Here is a 23,022-nt window from a genome sequence, read left to right on the forward strand (position 1 = left end):
CAATCTATATAAATAAAAAAGACAATTGTTTTAATGTCTACATTTATAACAACTTAAAGAAGAAGATTAAAAAAAATTGTGAACATCAAATAGTGGAAAGAATATTGGAACTAATAAAACAATATAAAATTGAAATGAACAATAAAATATTAGACGAAGCAAAGGGGAAGCGTGTATGTGGTGCGGTGGGTGGAGAGGGAAAATATAATGATCCTCCAGGTCATTCTGTGTAAATGCCTTCTTTTCATCATTTAGAGTCTTCCTAAAGTGACCTCAAGTCATTTAAGACTTGTTGGCACTGACTATCCGGTCTCCCAATCGTTCGTTTGGGATTTACGCTCCTTTCTGTATTTTGGAGCTTTTGAAACTTAAATTGCTGACTTTGGTCAAAATGTCAGGTAAGCAGCCTCCAAATGGAATTCTAATGGTTTCATTTGCTCCAAAATGGTCATTTTAGGCTAGTAGCATGGTCGCCTTGAGTCCCAAGGCTTTCGGTGCGAGTTTGAACCATTAGGCATTTTAGCCTTTAAGTTTTGACAACTTTGACCTTGGTTAAAATTCTTTGAAAATGTGCTTGGATGAAAATTCGTCAATGCGGTTAGCTCTGTAATGTCGTTCTTTTTTCTAGAGCAACCTTTTGTGCACTTCTTGAGGCTTCTAGTCTAATCTCGAGGCCCTTCATAGAATTGGCTAGAAACGCCACTTGGGTGTAGGATCCACTTCTTTTCGAGCCTCAGATGGAAATTTCAACTGCACCCTTTAGTCCAAAACATCAAATTTGATAAGGTAGCATAGCTCATTTACATGCATGGAGTTCCAAATGAATTTCGAGCACCCAATCAGAATTTTTGAACACTTGGTGTTGTGGCTGATGAACCAACATCTAGTATAGGTGACCTTCATCACAATTGTGATTGATTAAGCCTCCATGATCATAGTGGGTCACTATTCTCGGGCATCACGATCGTGTGTCCCCTTGCCGCATCGCAATGAGGAGTTGTCTGGGTTGACCACTATTGGTCATTGCAATCATAAGGTCTGACCTCTATAGTCTTGATAATCACTTTTCGTGGGGCTTGCAATCGCAAACCTGATCTCTGCAATTGCAATGAGCTGTTTCTTGTGTTTTAAATTAAGACCAGCCACAATCAGTTCATAATTCAAATGTTTAAGTGGCAATTTTGAGAGCTCTAAAAGTCTAAATTTAGTGATTTCAAGACCTGATGTCTGAAAAGTTCCTGGCTATGTGGGTGATCAGTCAGGGAGTGTAAGGAACCATTAGTTTAAGGTAAATTTTGGGTTTTAGCTACTTCTTTGCTTCTTTCCTCAAGCTTTAATGGTGATAAATTGCATGTGGTTGATTCTGACTGTTCTAAGCCCCAAAATGTATTTCATTTTGGGACACAAGTTTGGGAGATAATTAGGACCCTTTTATTCTGTCAATTTTGGTATTTTCTCCATGCATCCCATGTTACCATTTTAGACTCTGAAACTGGTCTATCTATATTTTAAGTGATTTTAGTTTTTAAATAAACTTATTAATATTGTAATTCTATTTTTGATAGCATGGCAATGTTTTGAGGCCGTATGGAAGGGAAAAGCTCTGAATACTTGATTTGGCGCATGTGCGATTAGACTAAATGTAGGCTACAACTTCCCTCTCTTTATACTGAGCATGAATATGCAACTAGATGTTGATTTGTATGAATTTGGGGTGGATTGCTAACTAATCATGTTTAGCTTCTTAGAATTCATATGTTAGGTCTTTTTTGGATTTTGTGGCATCAATAGCATGTGTTCTTTAGTTGAGCATCCTTACCTTGTCCTATGACTTGTATATGATTTATGGATATTATTGGAGCATTTTTGGCCATAGTCTAGGCATAGACTAGTGATTACTATAGGCTTGCATAAATTGGAACTGTTAGGCCTTAGATCTCTCCAACGTTCCTTTGGATGGCTTAGCTCCCTATAGACTAATATAGCAGACTAGAGTCTGATAGTCTGATCCTTAGCTAGGTAGTAGCCTAGCTCTTAAGACCTTATTTCCATAATTCCCTCCTTTCGTCGGCTCCTATGTAGTTGCACCATGTTTGGAGGCCGCTCGTCGATTCATGTGGGATTTGGTTCGGGCTTGGAGTGATTTATTGATCGCACTTATTTTATGGTCATATGGCTACTGATCCTAAATCTAGCCGATTCATCTCTATTTACAGTTTAAGTCCCTAATTCACTCCACTTGGTTATGGTTAAAGTCTATACCTCGATTTTTTCAGTCTTAGTTAGAGTCTTTGGCTATCTTCAGCCTTGGCTAGAGTCCATGGCTATTTTTAGCCTTGGTTAGAGTCCGTGTCTATATTTAGCTTTGGTTAGAGTCCTTGTCTATCTTCAGCCTAAGTTAGAGTCCTTGACTATCTTCAGCCTTAGTTAGAGTCATTGTCTATCTTTATCCTTGGTTAGATTCCTTGTCTATCTTTAGCCTTGATTAGAGTCCATGACTATCTTTAGCCTTGGTTAGAGTCCTCGGCTACCTTCAGCCCTGGTTAAAGTCCTCGACACCTTCTTTGCTTTGGTTCAAGTCCTTAGCCCCTATTCCACGGTGATTGAAGTCTCCAACACTCGATTGATTTTGTTCAAGTCCACAAGACACCTAGTATTAATGAAAGTATTTTCAGATTCTCTTGTGGTTCTTGGTTATTTTGTGTAGCTGTCGGGCTTATAAAGGTCCATTCGTATTTTACATAAACTTGTACATGAGTATATCCTCTAGGATTATGGGTGCCAGTTGGGTTTAGTTAGTTGTATCTTCTCTCTTTCTATTCTTAGTGCAATTGTGTGCATTCCTATTAGTTTCCCCTCCCTTTGATCTTTGTTGTGTTTAAATTCTAGCATTCCATATTACTTTTACTTTTTCTGATCAGTCGGCCTATGATTCCTACTAAGTACCTATTGTTTAGATACTCACACTACACTAAACATTTATATTTGTGATGCAGGGCTGAGCACTAGCTACTAGCACTGAGATCAAGCCTGCTACAGTCAGATTTTGAGATGAGGGTGAGCACATGGCGTCCTACACTATAGCTGTCTCTTTCTGTATATAGTGACTAGTCTTTTACTTTAGAGACCGGTCTTTATTTCCTTGGTCAACTTTTGGTACCTGTAACTATTTTGTAGTAGCTCTATACGTGTGACTTCCATGTATGGGAGGGATCTTTCATTGTATATATACTTTTGGCTTGTTTCCACTTATTCTTTTGTAATTTCTATTAATTATTTAATTTCAGGTTTAGTTTTTCGCTTTATCCTATTACTTGCAGTTCCACGATACAGGTTGGCTTATCTACTAGTAGATTATAATAGGCGCTATCATGACTCGAGATATTGGGTCATGAAATATTGGTATCAAAGCTCCAGGTTCACTAGTCTCACTTGTACAAAGCTAACATCTAGTAGAGTCTTGTAGATCAGTGCAAAGATGTCCGTAACTTACCTTCGGGAGGCTATATGATGTCATTACAAAAGTTTTCTCTTTTTATCGCTTTTTTGTAGTGTGTGTTTTATTGGATTCATGGAATCTCACTTTTTTCATTCTTTCACACGGCGGAATACACACGTGGTAGAGCAGCTGGAGGTGATTCACCCCGGCTGACAGGTAAAGCCCAAACTAGGGATAGAGGCCAACCCTGAGGTTTTATGAGGGCTGCAGCACCAGCCCGTGATGGGGAGTGGACGTTGGAACCAGAGGTAGAGCCTTAGGTAGCTTGTGCACCTCCTCAACCGGTGGGGCCGGGGACAACCTAGCCACCACTCAAACTAGCTATGGCTCCTAATCTTCAAGCCGCCATTACTCATATTTTGAGTGTACTTGGGTTATCCAATATGCTCCAGCTCCAGCTCAAGATATGTTAGCACAGCATGTTTAACCTGCACCAGCGGCTACTAGTTCAACCACCACCGGCACATGTTGCCACCTAGCGGAATTTTATGGATGGAGTCATAACTTTACCAGAGCAGAAGATACTTGGAGTGTTTCTGAGACTTTTATCATCGAGTTTTTTGGGGTTAATTGGAGAGGATTCCTACGAGTTTCTCACTACTTGCTGGGAGTAGCACAAATTGGGTTTGAAGGAGTCGAGAGAAGACAACTTCACCACTTACTAAATTGATGGTCCGATGAGAGAGTGATGGCATTCATATTTAGAGACCAGGCTAGTTAGGTCTCCACCGATGTCATGGACAGAGTTTTTGGAGGCCTTCTTGGCCAGTTCATCCTGCAGAGGGTTATAGATTGACTCTATGACCAGGTTTAGAGATTAGAGCAAGGATCCATGACCGTGCCAAAGTACAAGGCTTGGTTTCACGAGATCTCCCATCATGCCACTACGATCCTACCTACCATCAAGACCCATAAATCAAGGTCATGATGCACACATCCCAAAATTCAACCTTATGTGTAAGCCAAACAATAATCTAAATATGAGACTCTCAAAGGGAAGTCAGACCATAAATGAAAGGAAAAAAGCACAATGAAGAATTTCTCAAAATCTGGTGTCATTAGTATAAAAAGAATCTAATACAACTTTGGTATGAAGTATATCATAAGTCTTCGAATAGTAATAAAGACTAAATTAGAAGATGGAACTAATGGTGTTCCAGAACAAAAGATCTTACCATCACTTGGAAATAAGCCTATCTTCTAGAGATGATCATCTGTCACGAGGAGTACCTTGACTAGAATTTGCATCAAAAGTGACACAGAAGTAGGGGTGAGTATAATCTACATGTATTCAGTAGGTTTGACCAACTGAGTGTAGGGAATTAATGAAACTTAAGAAAAAATCTATGGAACACTACCACCTACATATAGAATAGTACTACTCTAGCGTCGGTGACACCAATTTATAATTAACAGCGTGAATAAGATAAACACATAAGATCAAAATAGTATCTCATATCATCATACAAATCAAATAACACAAAGGTCAATTTAATGCAATGAATTGATGCAATAATGTGGTAGTACGATGGAATCAAGGTTGTTGCACAACTTATTATATACGATATATCAAGATAAAGATTCCAAGCAAAGACTCATGAGGGACTTATTGTTTATATACCAAATCACAATCTCAATATCTCATCAAGTTGCCACCTAGCTCATAGTCAAGGATATATCAAAGTATCTCATTTTGTTTCACAAAAAAGTCTCCATATTTCTCAATTTTCCAAGAACATGATATGATGAATGAGGATGAATGCAACACAACACATATAACATGAAATAAATAATCAATTCTACATGTATCAATGGTCTAAAACTTCTCAAAACTTAACCATTTTATGATATACACCCTTCTATGAAAAAATAGTGGAAAAGAGTTCATTTGAAAAAATACTGGAAAAGAGTTCATTTGAAGTAAGTGAGCACCATTTAAGAAGCATTTCATTACTTCAAAGTATGATAAAATCCCCAAATCAACCCTCTCACTCGAGTATTACAAGTCAATTAGGGTTACAAACCTCTCTCACAGACATCTCATTAATCACATGCTCTCAAAACAATTAGAATACAATTAAGGCCTCCACCTCGGCTAAACATCAAATATAAGACCCGAGATAGAAACACAATATAATTCACAACCCAAATCATAAATACGATCCCATTCAAGAGAATATGACATAATGAATTATCCAATCTCAGTCTACAAGAAAGATAGCCAAACCTACCTCGAAGGCTGAAAACATCACCCGAATACTCCACTGAAGCTTCTCCTCAACCTAATGATCTCTGAAATGATTCCAAATAATCAAGAATGGAGAAGATTCATATAAAAGTGTTCAAAAAATTGCATATTGCAAGGCTTAAGAACCAGGGTAAAAATCATCCAAAATCACTTCGAAAATGACAAGGGTAAAAATGAAATTTTAGTTGAAAGTAAAGTTCTACCAGTCAAGAGGAGTGTGTGGTTGAAAACCCCATTAAAATAGAGTAGAAATCGAGTTCGAAATTATAAAATTGTTAACTTTGAAATTTGGGAGAAAAATCTCAAAACCTACCTTGAAATCTTGATTTTGAAATGTTTTTGGAAGATAAATTTGTTAGGAAATGACTTAGAAATGATAAAGAGATGTACTCCAATGAATTTCCTCAAAAGATTGCTTCAAAATTGCCTCTCCTAAGTTCCAATTGAGTTACAATAGTGTAAGCGAGGAGAATGGATTAGTTCTTAACTAAACACTATTCAGTCCTAAAATGCCTTTCGCAATAGCGGTCCACTACCCTCTGTGATCGCAGAGCACACTAGGAATGTTCATCACGAACGTGGGCTCATAGCTGCAAATGTGAAGCATTAGCAAAACATACCCCACGATCACGAGGCTACTAGACGTGATCGTGGGACATAATTGAGGGAACTCTTCGCGAACATTGGCCTAACCACCATGATCGTGAAAAAGGAAATGGACCTGCACCAGAAAACACATCAAATTCAAACTCAAAGTCTCTGGTCAGACCCTCAGGATTTGTTCAAGGTATGATAAAAATAAATCAAATATTCTAACCTACTAAATGCGATATTCTATACTCAATAGAATCGTTGAATTTCTAAAAAAAGTTGTTATGAACAAAATACCCCTACAAACCTCTCTTAGGCCTAAGACTCAACTTTTAGCCTAAGTACTCAAAACAAAAGCTAAGATCTAAGGGCTCTAACCAACCACCCTAATAGACCAAGATTGATGTTTTGGATGCTATGGAACTGAAAAAATTATCATCCAATTCTAGGATTACAAATGTTGACCAAAGTCAACTATCTCATTAAAATTTTCACCCAAGGTCTCAAAACCACTAAAATCTCACTTGATCACTTTGAGGACAACACAAACCATTCCCACAACACAAACAAAACATGAAAATGATAAGAAGAAGGGGAAAATGGTCATTTCATAAGAAAAAAGTAATTTCTCAAGAATTGGGACATTACACTATCCACCACTAAAACACACGTTCATCCTCAAAAAGTTGAGGGTATATACAATGCATGTCGGACTCCACCTCTCATGTAGCCTCCTCAATAGGTCAGTGTCTCCATTGCACCTTTATTAAAATATGCTTTGATCTCGATTGTCTACTTTGTCTTTCTAAGATAGCAATATGCTCATCCTCAAAGGATAAATCCTGATCTAAAGCAACTGAGTTCCACTGAATCACATGAGAATCATTATGTCGGTATCAGTTAATTATCAAAATATGAAACAAGGGATGAACCACTGAAAGGTTTGGAGGCAAATCTAATCTATAGGCTACTTTTCTATACTTATCAAAAATCTCAAAAGAGATAATAAACCTCGGGCTAAGCTTACCTTTCCTCCCAAATCAAATCACACCCTTAGTGGGTGACACTTTGAGCAACATGTGCTCACCAATGGCAAATATCATGAACACGTCTATCTAGATAACTCTTCTTCCAACTCTAGAAAGTCACAAGGTGCTTCTGAATCAATCTCACCCTATCTATGAAGTATCTCAACAAATCTATACCCTAAGGTTGCACTCCAAAAGAATCAAACCATCCTATCGGAGATCTACACCTCCTTCTATACAAAGCCTCAAACAGTGTCATCTGAATGCTAGAATGGTAACTGTTGTTTTATACATACTTCGTAGACGGTAGGGATTGATCCCAATGACCACCAAAGCCTATGACACAAGCTCGAAGCATCTCCTTAAGCACTTGAATTTTCTACTCTAAATGACCATCAATATAAGGATAAAATATGGTACTCAACTTAAGCTTGGTACCCATCTTCTCCTGCATAGAACTTCAAATATAAGAGGTAAATTGCATACATTTATCAAAAAAATAGAAATGGACACTCCATGCAACCAAAAAATCTCATGAATGTAGATCCTAGACAGCTGCTCTGTATTATGGCTAGTCTTCACCAAAATGAAAAAAGCCAATATAGTCAACCAATCCATAATCTCCCAAATTAAATTATGCTTACCCATAAATATCACAAATCCAGTCACAAAGTCCATAGTAATTCATTCCAACTTCCATTCAAGAATGGGCATCCTTTTCATCATACCACCTGGTCTTTGATGCTCATACTTCACTTGCTAGAAATTCAAACACTTGGGTATAAATTCAATGATATACCTTTTCATACCACACCACCAATAGTGTGGTTTCAAGTCATCAAATATCTTTACCCCTTCGGGCGGGTAGAATACTTCAAATAATGAGACTCTTTAAATACGACCACAAATCCTCAAAACTCCCTTGGGATCAGAGAAGCTGACTTAACTTCCCCTTTCAACACTTTGTCATGAATCATTCTCAACTTGTCATTATCAAATTGGTGGCCACGATCTAATCTATTAAAGAAGACCTCTCAATGAAGAACAAAACACTATGAGTTGTAGAAATGTCAAGTCGAACCAACTATATATCTAATGACTGAACCTTTAATGCCAAAGGAATCTCCTCCTCTATAAGAAAGGCTAAGCTACCCATACTAGGTTCTTTATGACTCGAAGCATCCACCACCACATTAATCCTACTCAAATAGTAAAGAATAGTGTTGTCAAAATCCTACAATAGTTCCAACCACTTATGCTGCCTCATGTTAAGCTTTAGTTGTGAAAAGATATATTTAAGGCTATAATGGTCGGTAAAGGCCTCACAATACGCTCTATAGGGATAGTGTCTCCACAACTTCAAAATAAAGGCTCTCTAACATCTCACTAAAAGAAAGGCTCTCTACTAAGGGCACTATTGTCATTAAGACGAATATGGGGTAGGACCCAACTTCAGACCTCGAAAAATTTCGTTCAAAAGATGGGAATGAAGATAACGATGACACGAACACAATGTAAGTTGTAGCACCGGAAACTTCCACCCGTAGCTCCCCCAAAGTGCAAAATCAGTCGGCAATCACTGTAGCACTGTCAGAGGAGCAAATCGCCTGGGTTCATCACATAAACGATTTGGAGAAAGCTAGATTAATTCAAATCGAACAAAAAATTGGGAATGTTTCTACACTACAAGGGCTACATGATATCCAAAAATCAGCTGTTTTGAATCAGCCAATTGTGAAAAATCAAAGGGCGAATGCTGGAGGAGATGCGACTAAGTCGCCTGAAGCTCGATCGCCGATTCGAAGCTCCTCCGGCGACTGTAGAGTGGAGATCATCTCAGGGGTTTACTCCCCACATCAAAGCATCCCTCTCCTCCAAATTTTAGATCAAATGGCCGCCAAAATAGTCAGAGACCAACTCGCCAGAGAAGTCGCCGAAGCTCTAGCAACAATTTCAGGTCAAAAACAATGCCATCCTGGGTGCTTCAATGTCACAAATGAACTCCACCAGGTGAGAGGCTTCAAATCTTCCTCCAACAATTCGAATGTGGAAAAACATGCCACTGGTTCGAAATCTGATGAATATCAGAATGAACAAATCCAAGCTTCGAATTGTGATAATTCAATAAGCTTTGGACTATTTCATATCGTAAATGTGATTCCTAATCCCCCAAACACTGGAGAAGCAATTCAATCTTCTCCAAATAGCACAAATATGCATAGGCAGCAGAGTTACTGTTCAAGTGAACTTGCCGGAGCTCCGGCGACCCAATCAATGCAAAACCAACGCCAAAATCTTCCCAAGAGTGTTGTGGAGACATCCAGTAAAGGCACATACTTCGAATCATCACCTGCAAGTCCAAATTCAAAAAGTCGTCAAGACGGTCCTCTAGGTATTATGCCCAGTTCTGCTGCTCTTCAAGCTGAAAAAAACACCTTGGCTCCTAATCAATGTATGCAACCTGAAGATGATATGTACATAATTGATAATGCAAATTTGATGAACCAATGGTCCAAAAATGATAGAGCTCCTTCAGGAACTCCAAACCAATGTAACATGATAGACCCTGCAGCACAACAAGGTAAGTTCTCTGAAACTTTCAACCAATCTTCATTACCTCACACTAATTATACTAACCTTAATGAACAAATACATACTAAGCCCACTGAATCACCTCTTGTTAATCCTACTGGCAAAAATGTTCAATCTGGTAATATCCATGTTCTGTTGAAATCCACTGGAACTCATTGCCAACCCAATGCAAATGAGAACCATGGTGCTGTGATCAAATCTTCTATGCAGGGTACTGATACTATGGCTAAAAACAATCCTGAAAAAACTACCAAGGTTCATATCAATAGTAATCCTCAGCAAAACAGTCTCCCACAAGTTAACAGACCTACCACCTATCAAAATAACTTCCCTAAGATTTCTAATAATTTTGATAGGCATACTCCTAACAATCAAGGTTCCAAAATTCTCAATAATCAAACTCATCATAATGACAATACCAACCAAAATGCTCAGAAGACTCAGTTCCCTAGCAGAAAAGAATAGGTCCCTCAGCCAGCCTCTTATACTGTAACTCAAACCTTTGCTGCTAAATTGAGAATCAATCAAGCAAGAACTGAGACCCCTGTAGAATTATCTACACCTATATACACCACTAGACAAGGTCTTCCTGCAGTGCTATATGACAACAATGATTTCATGGTCAAATTAGCTGACAAATGTAAATTTACTCTAGTGGGTAAATTCATCAATACCATGCCCAAAATAGAGCTTATCAGGAGAAGCTTCATCCTCCAAACTCAACTTGTAGAAGGAGTTAAGATTGCTCATTTTAATGCAAGGCATGTGTACATTGACCTGGATAATGAAATGGACTACACCACAGTGTGGACCAAACAGAGAATGATAATTGAGGGACAAAGCATGAGAATACAGACCTGGACACCAATATTCAGGCCTGAGGAAGAGACTCCTATTGTGCCAATTTGGGTGGCCCTTCCTGAGCTCCCCTGGAATTGTTACACTAAGGAGTTTGTGACTACTTTGCTTGCTCCTATTGGCAAAGTATTATTCATGGATGCAGCATCCATTCAGAAGACTAGAGGGAGCACTGCCAATGTAAGAGTTCAGGTTGATCTCACTAAGGAGAGACCTCCTCATGTGTGGCTTGGCCATGATAAAAAGGATCCCAACATAGGAAGATGGCAAACTCTCCAATATGAGAATGTCCCAGAATACTGTATGTACTGTAAACACTAGGGACATATGCAGCATGCTTGTAATATTAAGAGGAGGAATGATGAACAAAAGAGAAGAAAGGATGAAGAAGCTGCTAAAAAGAGCAAGACCAGGGAGAACAGAAATGGAAATGACCAAAAGGACCCTCAAACTTCTGTTGTATAGAAAAGAAACCACACCTTACCAACTGAAGTTCCAAACCAAACATAGACCATGAATGATAATACAAATGAGACTGTGTGGAAAATTCAGAAGAAGAAACAACACAAGGGACAAAGCCATCCTCAACAAGACAATGTGAATAGGCCTACTCCACCACAGAACTACAGCAACAAAGATCAATTACAGCAGAAAAACACAAGTGCAGGTAAGTCTTCTAATCCTATTTCCAGTTCCAATTTTTATGTTGATCTTATTACACAAGATCACACCACTAACCAAGATGCAGGGGAACTAATAAACACAAGGAACTCTAAGAAAAGGAGTTCATCAACATGGCAAGAAAAAACCAAAGAACAAAGACATGAGATTATCTCAGTGCCCCCACAGACCCCAATTCCTAATGTAGACTGCACAGGTAATGCCTCACCATGTGATAATTATGTGAACACACAAGCAAGGAGTGTAGGTATTGACTTAATACTCCCAATACCCCAGAATCCCCCACAATATAATACTAGTACTGCTGACTCAGTAGTTGCTGGAGGAATGGTTGGAGGAGTACAGGAGAACCTCACTAACTTACAGGAAGGGGCAACCAAAGGGGGTGGGAGATTATCTTATGTTTTGCATGAGAACCCAAGCACTGACCCTAGGTGTGACTATAGAGCTCTTGCTATCCCAGTACAACAATCTCAGCACAGTAGCCCTACTCTTACAAATACACAAACAGATGATCAGAATGCTAAAAAGGACCAAATTGGTACTGATGCAATCCAATTGCCAACAATCAAAGGATCTATGTCCAAAGATATGGGGGCAATAGCAAGTATAAGTATCACAGGTTCTGATGGAAAAAAGAATAACATGAGCAAGAAGAGAAGGGATGCAATTAAAAAAAGAATTGTTGAAAAAGACTCTTCTGTCAATGAACACACATGTTAGCAATTTGTCTTGGAGGATTATGATCAAGTGGGCATGGATATCACTCCCCTCCAGGCCCATTGTATCCTCACCACTCCCCCCCATTCAGTAAGTCTTATTCCTGAGACAACTACTGAACATCTTCAGCCCAACTGTACTTTCAACACTGAGGTTGATGAATATGCAGTGTATGTATCTGAGAATGAAAAGGATAATGATTATCAACCAATGACTGACCATGAGGATGAGGATGCTGTGAGTGAACAATTGATTAAGGCTTTCAGCCCATCCAGGGACAAGGTGTATGAGGATGAGGTCCAACTGGTTGCTAAGTCCCAGGGAGTCTCTGATAAATATAGGGTCACTCATTCTGAAGATGAGGAAGACCATGACCAGTGAGAAGAGGCACAACAAGAAGATCAACTGGAGATATTCAGATCCACAATGACAGCTATATTGCAGAAGAAAACTCAGCAAGAAAAGGTGAAGAATGATCCACCCTCCAAAAGTAAGCAAGAAAGGAAGAGGAGTAAACAAAGCTTAATCAGCAGCCCAGATAATGTTGCAGTCAAAAGCAACATCAACACAAGGTCTAAATCCCACAGGTTATTATGATCAGTACACTCTGTTGGAATGCAAGGAGTATTGATACTCAAGGAGCCTTAGACAGACTACAAAGGTTGAAAGACTACCACAAGCTCTCTATGATTGCAGTGATGGAACCTTTCTCCAACAAATCTCAACTCCACTTCTACAGAATTCAGTTAGGTATGGATAATGCCATGTCCAATCCCAACAACAAAATATGGCTATTTTGGAACAAAGACTGTGTGTGCAATCTTGTGGATCAGGATGAACAGCAGCTTACCTGTAAGATCAGCCATGTAACTTGGCCTAAACAATATCTCATTACCTTTGTATATGCCAAATGCAAAGACTACATGAGAAGAGAACTATGGGACAAGATGCTTCAATTCTTTGATAGGAAAGAACCTTGGTGCACCATTGGAGACTTCAATGTAATTACTCATGTTGAAGAGAAGATGGGGGGTCAACCTTACAACATGAACAAGAGATTTGAGTTCATTAGTGTCATAGAAGCTTGTGGACTCACTAATCTTGGTTTTCATGGACAACAATTCACATGGTGCAACAAGAGAGATGCAGATGCCAGAATATGGAAGAGACTTGACAGGGCCATGGCCAATGATGCTTGGTTGGAGGTTATGCCAGTGAGCACTCTTAATCACCTGGCCTCTACAGGTTCTGATCACTGTCCTCTCCTGCTGGAATGTACTGAAAGACAAAGTCATGCTATCAAATATTTCAAGTTCTTACACTGTTGGGTTGATAATGAAAACTTCCTTGATACTGTAAGATGTTGCTGGGAAAGACCTGTGGATGGAAATCCAATGAGGATCTTCCATCAAAAACTGAAAAGAGTGTCTAATACCCTTAGCCACTGGTCTAGAAATCAATATAGAGATATATTTGCTTCGGTCAAACAGTTTGAGGAACAGGTGATACAAGCTGAAGAAAATATCATCAATGACAATTCTGAGGATAACAGAGCCAAGCTAAATCAGATAAATGCCTAGTACATCAGGTATTTGAAGATAGAGCAGTCCATCTTAAAATAGAAAACTCAATTGCACTGGTTTAAAGATGGAGATTCCAATACCAATTACTTCCATGCCATCATCAGAGGGAGAAGAAGAAGGTTGTTTATCCGTCAGATCAGTGATGAACAAGGAAACTCTATCCAGGGTGATGACAATATTGTAAGTGCAGCTTGTACACACTTTGAGAAACTCTTTACTGCTGAGGAGAAACATATCAATGAAGATGTGATTAAATGCATCCCAAAGATAGTTACTGATCAGCAGAATAAATTACTACATTCCATACCTACAAAGGAAGAGTTAAAGGAGGTAGTATTCTCTATGAGTCCTACTTCAGCTGCAGGGCCAGATGGCATGAGTGGCAAGTTCTTTCACTCATGCTGGGATATCATTTGTGATGATTTACTGAAGCTAGTGCAACACTTCTTTAATGGTCACTGTATTCCCAGATACATATCACATGCTTGTTTGGTTCTACTCCCTAAAACTGAACACCCAAACAAACTGTCAGAGTATAGGCCCATCTCCCTCAGCAATTTCACTAGCAAGATCATATCCAAACTACTTTGTCTCATACTTGCTCCCATTCTACCTCAGCTCATTTCAGACAACCAGTCAGGATTTGTTAAAGGTAGGAGCATATCAGAGAATATAATGCTGGCTCAGGAAATTATTCACAACATTAAGAGGCCCAATGTAGGGGACAATGTAGTGATCAAGTTGGATATGGCTAAGGCATATGACAGGGTCTCTTGGTCCTTCACTTGTATGGTCATAAGAAGGATGGGATTTGGAGAAATCTTTATTGATATGGTATGGAGGGTCATATGCAACAACTGGTACTCAGTCATCATCAATGGGGTAAGGCATGGCTTTTTTCATTCCACAAGAGGTCTCAAGCAAGGAGACCCCTTGTCACCTGCATTATTCATTATAGAAGCTGAAGTTTTATCCAGGATGCTGAATAATCTTCACCAACATTACCTATATACTGGATTCCATATGGAAAGAAAAGGCCCCCAAGTGAACCACTTGAGCTTTGCAGATGATGTGATCATCTTCACAGCTACCAACAACTTTTCAATGAATCTCATTACCAAGACTTTGAAGGCTTATGAAACTACTTTAGGACAGCTAATCAACAAGGACAAGAGCCAGTTCATGCTTCCTCTTAATACCAATCCAGATGTTATTGAAAGGATAAGTAGTATCACAGGCTTTAAGTGTACACATGGTCCCATTACTTACCTGTGCTGTCCACTCTACATTGGAAGGCAGAGAATCATTTACTATACAAGTATGGTGTCCAAAGTTCTAAGCAAAATCAGAGGATGGCAGACTAAAGTGTTGAGCTATGGATGCAGAGCAACATTGGTGAAATCAGTGTTGCAATCACTACCAATCCACTTGTTGTCTGCAATCAGACCTACTGCTACCACTATGAATCAGATCAGAGGCCTCATAGCTGAATTTTTATGGGGGTGGGACAAGGAGAAGAAGAAATATCACTGGGCATCATGGGAGACCCTCAACTATCCTGTGGAGGAAGGGGGTATTGGTATGAAGAAAATACAAGATGTGTGCTTAGCTTTGCAATACAAACAATGGTGGACCTTCAGGTCTAAGAAGACTTTATGGGGAGAATTTCTGAAGGCTAAGTACTGCCAGAGGTCTCATCCTATGATAAACAAATGGGACACAGGTCAGTCTATTATGTAGAAGCACATGATGGCTAATAAAATTGATATTGAGCCACATATACATTGGCACATACTCTCATGTACAAGCAGTTTCTGGTGGGATAATTGGCTGGGTAGTGGCCCCCTAGCTTATCATAACAACCATCTACCTAGACTCAACAATACTAGAGTATCTGAATATATTAAGAATGGGGAGTGGAATGTGCAGAAAATCAGAAAATATGCCCCTCCTCAGCTGGTGCAGCAGATACTAGACACTGAGATAGACTATCACCCTAACACAGCTGATCAAGCCTGCTGGAAGTTGACTTTACATGGCAACTTCACTTCTAAATCAGCCTGGGAACTAGTTAGGAATAAAAGAGCCAAGACCCTAACTGATGGGTGCACTTGGCACACTAACATTCCCTTCAAAGTGTCTTTTCTACTATGGAGAGCTCTGAGATAGAAACTCCCTACTAATGATAAACTTGTCCAATTTGGAGTAGTACCAACAGCATGTTCTTATTGTTACAGACCAGGATTGGACAATGTAGATCATATATTTGCTTCAGGAAATTTTGCCAAGCATATTTGGCAACACTTCTCTAGCTCATGGGGGATAATGCAAGAGACCTGCCCCTTGAGAAGCATCCTGATGAAGTGGTGGACTGCCAAGTCCAATAATGAGGTTCATAAGATCATGTTGTAGGCCACTCCTATCTTTGTTTGTTGGCATATATGGAAGAATAGGTGTGCAAGTAAATATGGAGGAAAGAAATCTAGTACTACTAAAGTTAAATTCTCCATAGTCAAGGACCTATACATGCTGATAAACACTGCTTACCCTTACATTAAGTGGCCTCAGAGCTGGAAGGAACTGGTTCCTATGATAGAACAGTGCCAACAAGACATGAGAGTGACCAAAGTTATGTGGATCAGACCTCCATCTTCCATTGTGAAACTGAATACTGATGGGAGTGCATTAGACAACCCTGGGAAAATTGGAGCAGGGGGAATATTAAGAGATCATAATGGTAACTTAATATATGCCTTTGCTACTCCATTGGGAATGGGTACTAATAACCAGGCAGAGGTGCAGGCAGCAGCTATTGGCCTCAATTGGTGTCTCCAACATGGATATAATAGAGTGATATTGGAAGTTGACTCAGAACTATTGACTAAGTAGCTGAAACATGACCTCAAACAACCCTAGAGCATTCACAGATATGTTACAAAGCTACAATCTTTGGTCCAACAATTGGAACTCTTTCAATGCAAACATATCTTCAGAGAAGCAAACCATCCTGCAGATACCTTATCAAAATGCAGCCACAGGTTCAATGATACACAACACTTCTACAACCTCCAGCAACTACCACAGTAAACAAAGGGCTACATCAAGATGGACAAGCTAGGAATGGCAAGTTTCAGAAGGAAAACTCTAAAAAAGATCAAACTATCTTCTTGACTGAAATATTTCTCAAATGTGTAATAGACTATCTATTTGTAATTTGTTTTACTCTTTATTCCACCTAGTTATCACCTATTGTAAGGGGAGAGTCTCCCTTGTTTACTGCTTCAGTAGCACTACTAACATACATCTAGAAGTAAGAGCTAGAGTAGTGGTGTCTTCTTGTTTGTTTACCTGGTGCAGGTACTTTACACAGTTGCACCCTCAAAGAACAAGAACTTCTAACTACCACAACACACAGGAGCATACAGCAACACCAATCCAGACCAGCAACCCAACATCCAACACATGGATCCAAACTCAACAACCATCAAAAATGAAGCTTAAGTTCCAATTTTGTTTCCTGTTGGGTGCCTCTTTGTGCAGGTATCATAATACTTTGAGCCTTGGATTGGAGTTGCAGCAGCTGAGTTTGGAGTTCCTGCACCAGCATCTTAACAACATCACTTGCATATACCATAATACAGCAGCAATAGTGACTGCAACTGATCAACAGCAGCAGCCAATCAGCAACAGCAATAGAGACCAGAAGCAACCAGCAACCTTCAACAAATACACCATGCTACACCAAAATGACTCCAAATTGTGCAAGATTGCAGCAAATATAACTCCTGCAGAGCCCAAGAAGTTTCAGCTCAAAAGGATAATTGGAGACGTTAGTCGAGCGACCTTGAAAAAGTTAGCCGACTTAAGTCTCAAGATGGAGCATTTCACAAATTGGAGCTTCCAGATTGTGAAAAAGGCCTCCAAAAGTTGCAGGATTATAGCAAAATTGTATTTGAAGAGTCCAATAAGTTTCAACTAAAATGGATAATTAGAGACGTTAGTCGAGCGACCTTGAAAAAGTTAGCCGACTTAAGCCTAATGAGGGAGCAATTTGCAATTTGGAGTTTCCAGGCCTCCAAATATTGTAGGACTACAGAAAATATAGTAATTGCAAATCCCAAGAAGTTTCAGCTGAAACGGATAATTGGAGACGTTAGTCGAGCGACCTTGAAAAAGTTAGCCAACTTAAGGTTTGTGTCTAGTTGTTTTTGGTCTTGTTGGCTTGTTTCTATGCATTTGCAGGTGGCTGGAGATACATTAAAGCACGTAAAAGTTGGGGACATGTTTACAAGCCACAACACTCAACAACTCCAGCAACATGCAGCATACAAGGAGAAACTACAAGTCCATAATGGACCTTCAGAACTACAGCATAGTTTCTGCTGTGTAGAAATCTTGGAGGTACTTTTCCTCTTGTTCTTTTACTTGTGCAGACATACTTGCAACAGATGGGCTACAGCAGCAACAACAGGAGTAGCAATAGTTGACAGGAACTCTATTCAAAGAGGCACAGCAATACAACTCTGGATTCAACAATGGGCTGCTTGGTTTGGTACCTTGTCAGCAGCAACTACAATACAGAGAGGCAACAGGCTGGATTCACTGCAAGTTACAGCACTATTGGAGGCCCTTGTTTGTTTATTTGCTTGTGCAGGTGCACTGAGGAGCTGCAACACTGAAGTTGAAGTTACTCTTAGACCTCGTGCACTACAAACACATAATCAAGAAACCAACAAGATAGCTGTGATGGATACAGAACCTCAGCAACAACATGGGATATCTGGGATGCTAGAGTACAACAACTTGGAGTCTTGTAGTGGAATTGCAGCATTAGACCTTGAAGCTCCTCCAATGTGGACCAACAACTACACCAACAACATCTGCAGCAAAGATTCTTCAGTACAACAGAAGCAGCAAACTCTACTGTAGCAGCAGTTGTCAGAAGCAACACACAATCACAGCAACAGTCAACAGTACTCATCAACAAGCAACTTACAACTCCAAAATACCTTAACATGCAGCACAACTTGCAACCTGGAAGGAAGAACATGCACACTACAGCTGCTTTCACCTTCCATTATTTTTGCTGTACAGCACTTTTGCAGCAGCAAGTGGAGGCCTTTTTCATCCTTATAGCTACCCAAACCACCCTTGTGAATGGAGTGGCAGCAGCAGCTCAACAGCAGCAGCAGCTCAACAGCAGCAGCAGATGCCAGAAGCAGTCAGCAGCCCTCAAAAACATGCAGATTCAACATACAAATTCCATCACACAACAACAACAAAAATTTCCAACACTCTACACAACAAACAACAACAATCTCTCAACATATATCCGATTTGGAAGCTCCTGCAACATAGCATCCAACACCAGGAAATCCATCCAACAGCCATCAAGAATTCTTAGGTTCCTGCTGTCTGTCTCTTTGTGCAGGTATCCTGCAAAATGGAACCTAGTGTTGGAGTTGCAACATCACTTCCATAGGATTCATTACAGCAGCAGTTTCATAGACCAACATACAACTGTGGAGAAGATAGTCACAACAACTTGGAAGGAGATAAGCCTTTCCAACTGTGCAAACTCCAACATACCATATCCATCCACAGAGATGCAACAACCCTTCATACATATGCATGATGCAATCAACAAAAATCCAGACCAGCAACACAACACCCAATGCTTGGAGCCGCACTCAATGGCTATCAAAAATGAAACTAGTTTTCAATTTTAGTCACCGTTGTGTGTCTCCTAGTTTAGTTGTACTGATCTTGAGCCTTGTGTTGGAATTGTGAAGCTGATCTTGGATTTAGGGAAAATCGATCCTCCCTCAGTTATTCTTTCTCTTCTTAGTTGCATTGTAGCGAGAGGAGTCCTCTCATAGATTTACCGCTTTTCTAGTACATAGATAGCACCTTTGTATCACGGATAAGTATGCCGACCTTAACGCCGGCTTCTCATCCATCTTATTTTTGGAGGTAAGGCTTTTCATGTCCCCCTCCTTGTACTTGTTCTTTCTTTCTGCTTTCTATAATAAGGAAAATTTCGACTAAAAAAAAAGAGTAGAGTAGTTCTTCTCATGTACCTTCGGCTATAGAGAAGCATAGGCTATGACTCTTCCCTTCTTCATCAGCACACCACCCAAGCAAACACCAGAACCTAAAAAATATAATAAATGCCACACCTTCCTCGAGTAATTCTAGAATATATGTCGAGGCCAATAACTCCTTGATATTTTGAAAGATTACCTCAAACTCATTGATCCACTAAAATGCTATGGTCTTTTGATTCAACCTAGTCAATAGTGCTGTGATGGAAGAGAAACTCTGAACAAACCGATGATAATATCCCTCAAACCCAATGAAACTCTGAATCTTGATAACTAAAGTAGGTCTCACCCAATAAGGAACTGATGCAACCTTGGCTTGATCAACTAAAATCCCATCCTTGGTTACCACATGACTTAAGAAAGCCACAAACTCAAGAAAAAACTCAAACTAGAGAACTTTTCATACAACTTCTCTTTTCCCAATATCTGAAGCATGGTCCTCAAGTGAAAAACACGTTTGGCCTCAATCTTAGATTAAACCAAGATATAATCAATAAATACAATCACAAAGGAGTCCAAATAAGAACAAAATAACTGGTTCATCAACTCTATAAAAGAAGACAGGGAATTAGTATGCCCAAAGGACATGAATACTAACTTATAATGCCAATAATGAGTTCTGAAAATAGTCTTTGGGATATCAAAATACTAAACTCTCTACTAATGGTAACTCAATCTCAAGTTAATCTTAGAAAATACTGATACACCCTAAAGCTGATCAAATAAATCATCAATGCAAGGAAGAGAATACTTTTTCTTAATTGTAACCTTATTCAATTGTGGATAGGTGATATGCATCCTCATAGTACCATCCTTCTTCTTTATAAATAAGACTGGTTCACCCCACAGTGAAATATTAGGTTGAATAAACATTTTTTTCAACAAATCTTCCAATTGTTCCTTGAATTCCTTCAACTAGATCAGAACCATCTGATAAAGAGAAGTAGAAATGGTCTTGGTACCCAGCTCCAATTCAATCAAAAAATCAATATTGTGGTCTGGAGGAACACCTCACAAGTCTGTAGAAAACATATTCATGAAATCTTTCACCACTCTCATTATCTCTATTAGAGATGAATCCCTAGTAAGACCACACACGTGATCCAAATAAGACAAGCAACCTTTTTCCATCATACACAAGCACACATATAAGATATTACACCTTCAGATATAAACTTAGATTACCCTTCCACAGTAATCGAGGCAAACCAGGATAAGATAAGGTTACATCCTGGCATAATACATTAGAATTGCATGTTAGAGAGATAACAAGTCCATACCTAATAATACATCTAAATCAAGCATGTCTAATCATATCAAGTCTTTCTAAGTCTCACTACCAATAAAATATCACTACACATCCCCAATGCACTTGATCTACCACTAAAGAATAGCCTACTAAGTTAGAGACACTAATGGGTACTTCAAAGGGATAACACATACAATTAGTACCCTTCGCAAAATAAGCAGACACATAAGAATAGGTAGACCCAGGATCAAATAATACTAAAGCAAAGCAATGGAAAACTAGGGCGATACCATTGATCACTACATCAGAAGCCTCTTCCTAAAATATACCTAGTATAGCATAGCATAGTCTATAATCAATACTGTCCTGAGAAACACCATGAGTAATACCTCGAGCTCCATCTTTGGAACTCTTGGTTCCACCTTTACCACTGTTTGATGTACCTTAAATAGATGGAGCCTATGTAGCATGAGTAGCCTATGACTCAAGCTGAATAGTAAAATAAGTATGTCAAGGCAATCCTTTCTGTTGTGCCCAAACTTATCACAAACAAAGCCACCTATTAGACCTAAACCCTACAGAGGATAACTAAAAGTGTTAACACATCCTCTCAAACCCAAAAAACCACTATAACTATTCTGACCAAACTTGAACCCATTTGTACCACCTTTACTTTGAATCACCAAATGTACTGGACTATGCTGATAATTTAGGGTGCCTGGATCTAAATACTCTCTTTCTTTAGATGAATAGCCACTAAATTGGCCTTGATGATAGAATCTCTTGGCGCTGCCCTATCTAGCATGTCGAGTACTTTTGACCATCCTGGCATGATTAATAATACTCTAAAATGAGACACTCAATAATACAATAGAGGTTGTGGCCTCATAAAGATAATCAATGAATCCTTTGACTAACCTACAAATCTATTCGAACTCTATAGGGATACTTGACATAGCATAATAAGAAAAGTCATGAAAATGAGCCTCGTATTCAGATACTGGTATTGAACCCTGCTCTAATCTATCAAACTCATCCCTACACTGATTGCAAAAGTTATATGACGCAAGCCTCTCAAGGAATATCTTAGTGAATTGCTCCCAAACCATCATAGGAGAACTGATAGGTCTATGAGCAAGAAATCATATCCAGGACTACTTGGTCACTCCCACAAATTGGTATGATATGTAAGACACTCCATGTGCCTCTAAACTACCCAGGTTGAACAACCTATCCTGGAACTCAGTCAAGAAATCATAGGCCTTGTCTCTTACTATACCATAAAACGTAGGAGGTGCCAATCTAACAAACCTCTCAAAACTCTTCTGCTTAGAAAATGACATGGTTGCACTAGAAAAAACTGGAGGAGATACAAATAGTAGAATACAACAGAAGGCACTAAAGAAGAACTAGGAGTCTGAATTCCCACACTAGGCCCCTGAACTAGCGGTGTAGCACTAATTGTAATATGAAAGCCTGAAGTACCTAGAAGAATACTACGAGTAGGGGTACCATCCAATATAGACAATAAACAGATAATCAACTCCTGAAGCATTAGGGTGATGTTAGGAACTAAATGAGGCTGGGCTAATCTCTGCTGCTGAAAATCATCCTGCTCATATATAGGCTCTAGTGATACCTTCCCAGCTCATCCCCGAGTAGGTGCTGCTCCTCTCTCTCAACCACGACCCCTAACTCCCCTACCTCACCCATAGATTGGGGCTCAGACAACAGGTACCTCCTCACCCTCGGTGACTCTATCTGTAGTCCTCACCATATACATTAAAGGAATGATTAGATATATACAACAGTTGATATAGATATCACATGAAAGGAGTCAATGGAAAGAATTTCTCCTATCAAGTATCT

The sequence above is a fragment of the Solanum dulcamara genome, chromosome 7 (genome assembly GCF_947179165.1).
Source record: "Solanum dulcamara chromosome 7, daSolDulc1.2, whole genome shotgun sequence".
Classification (NCBI taxonomy): domain Eukaryota; kingdom Viridiplantae; phylum Streptophyta; class Magnoliopsida; order Solanales; family Solanaceae; genus Solanum; species Solanum dulcamara.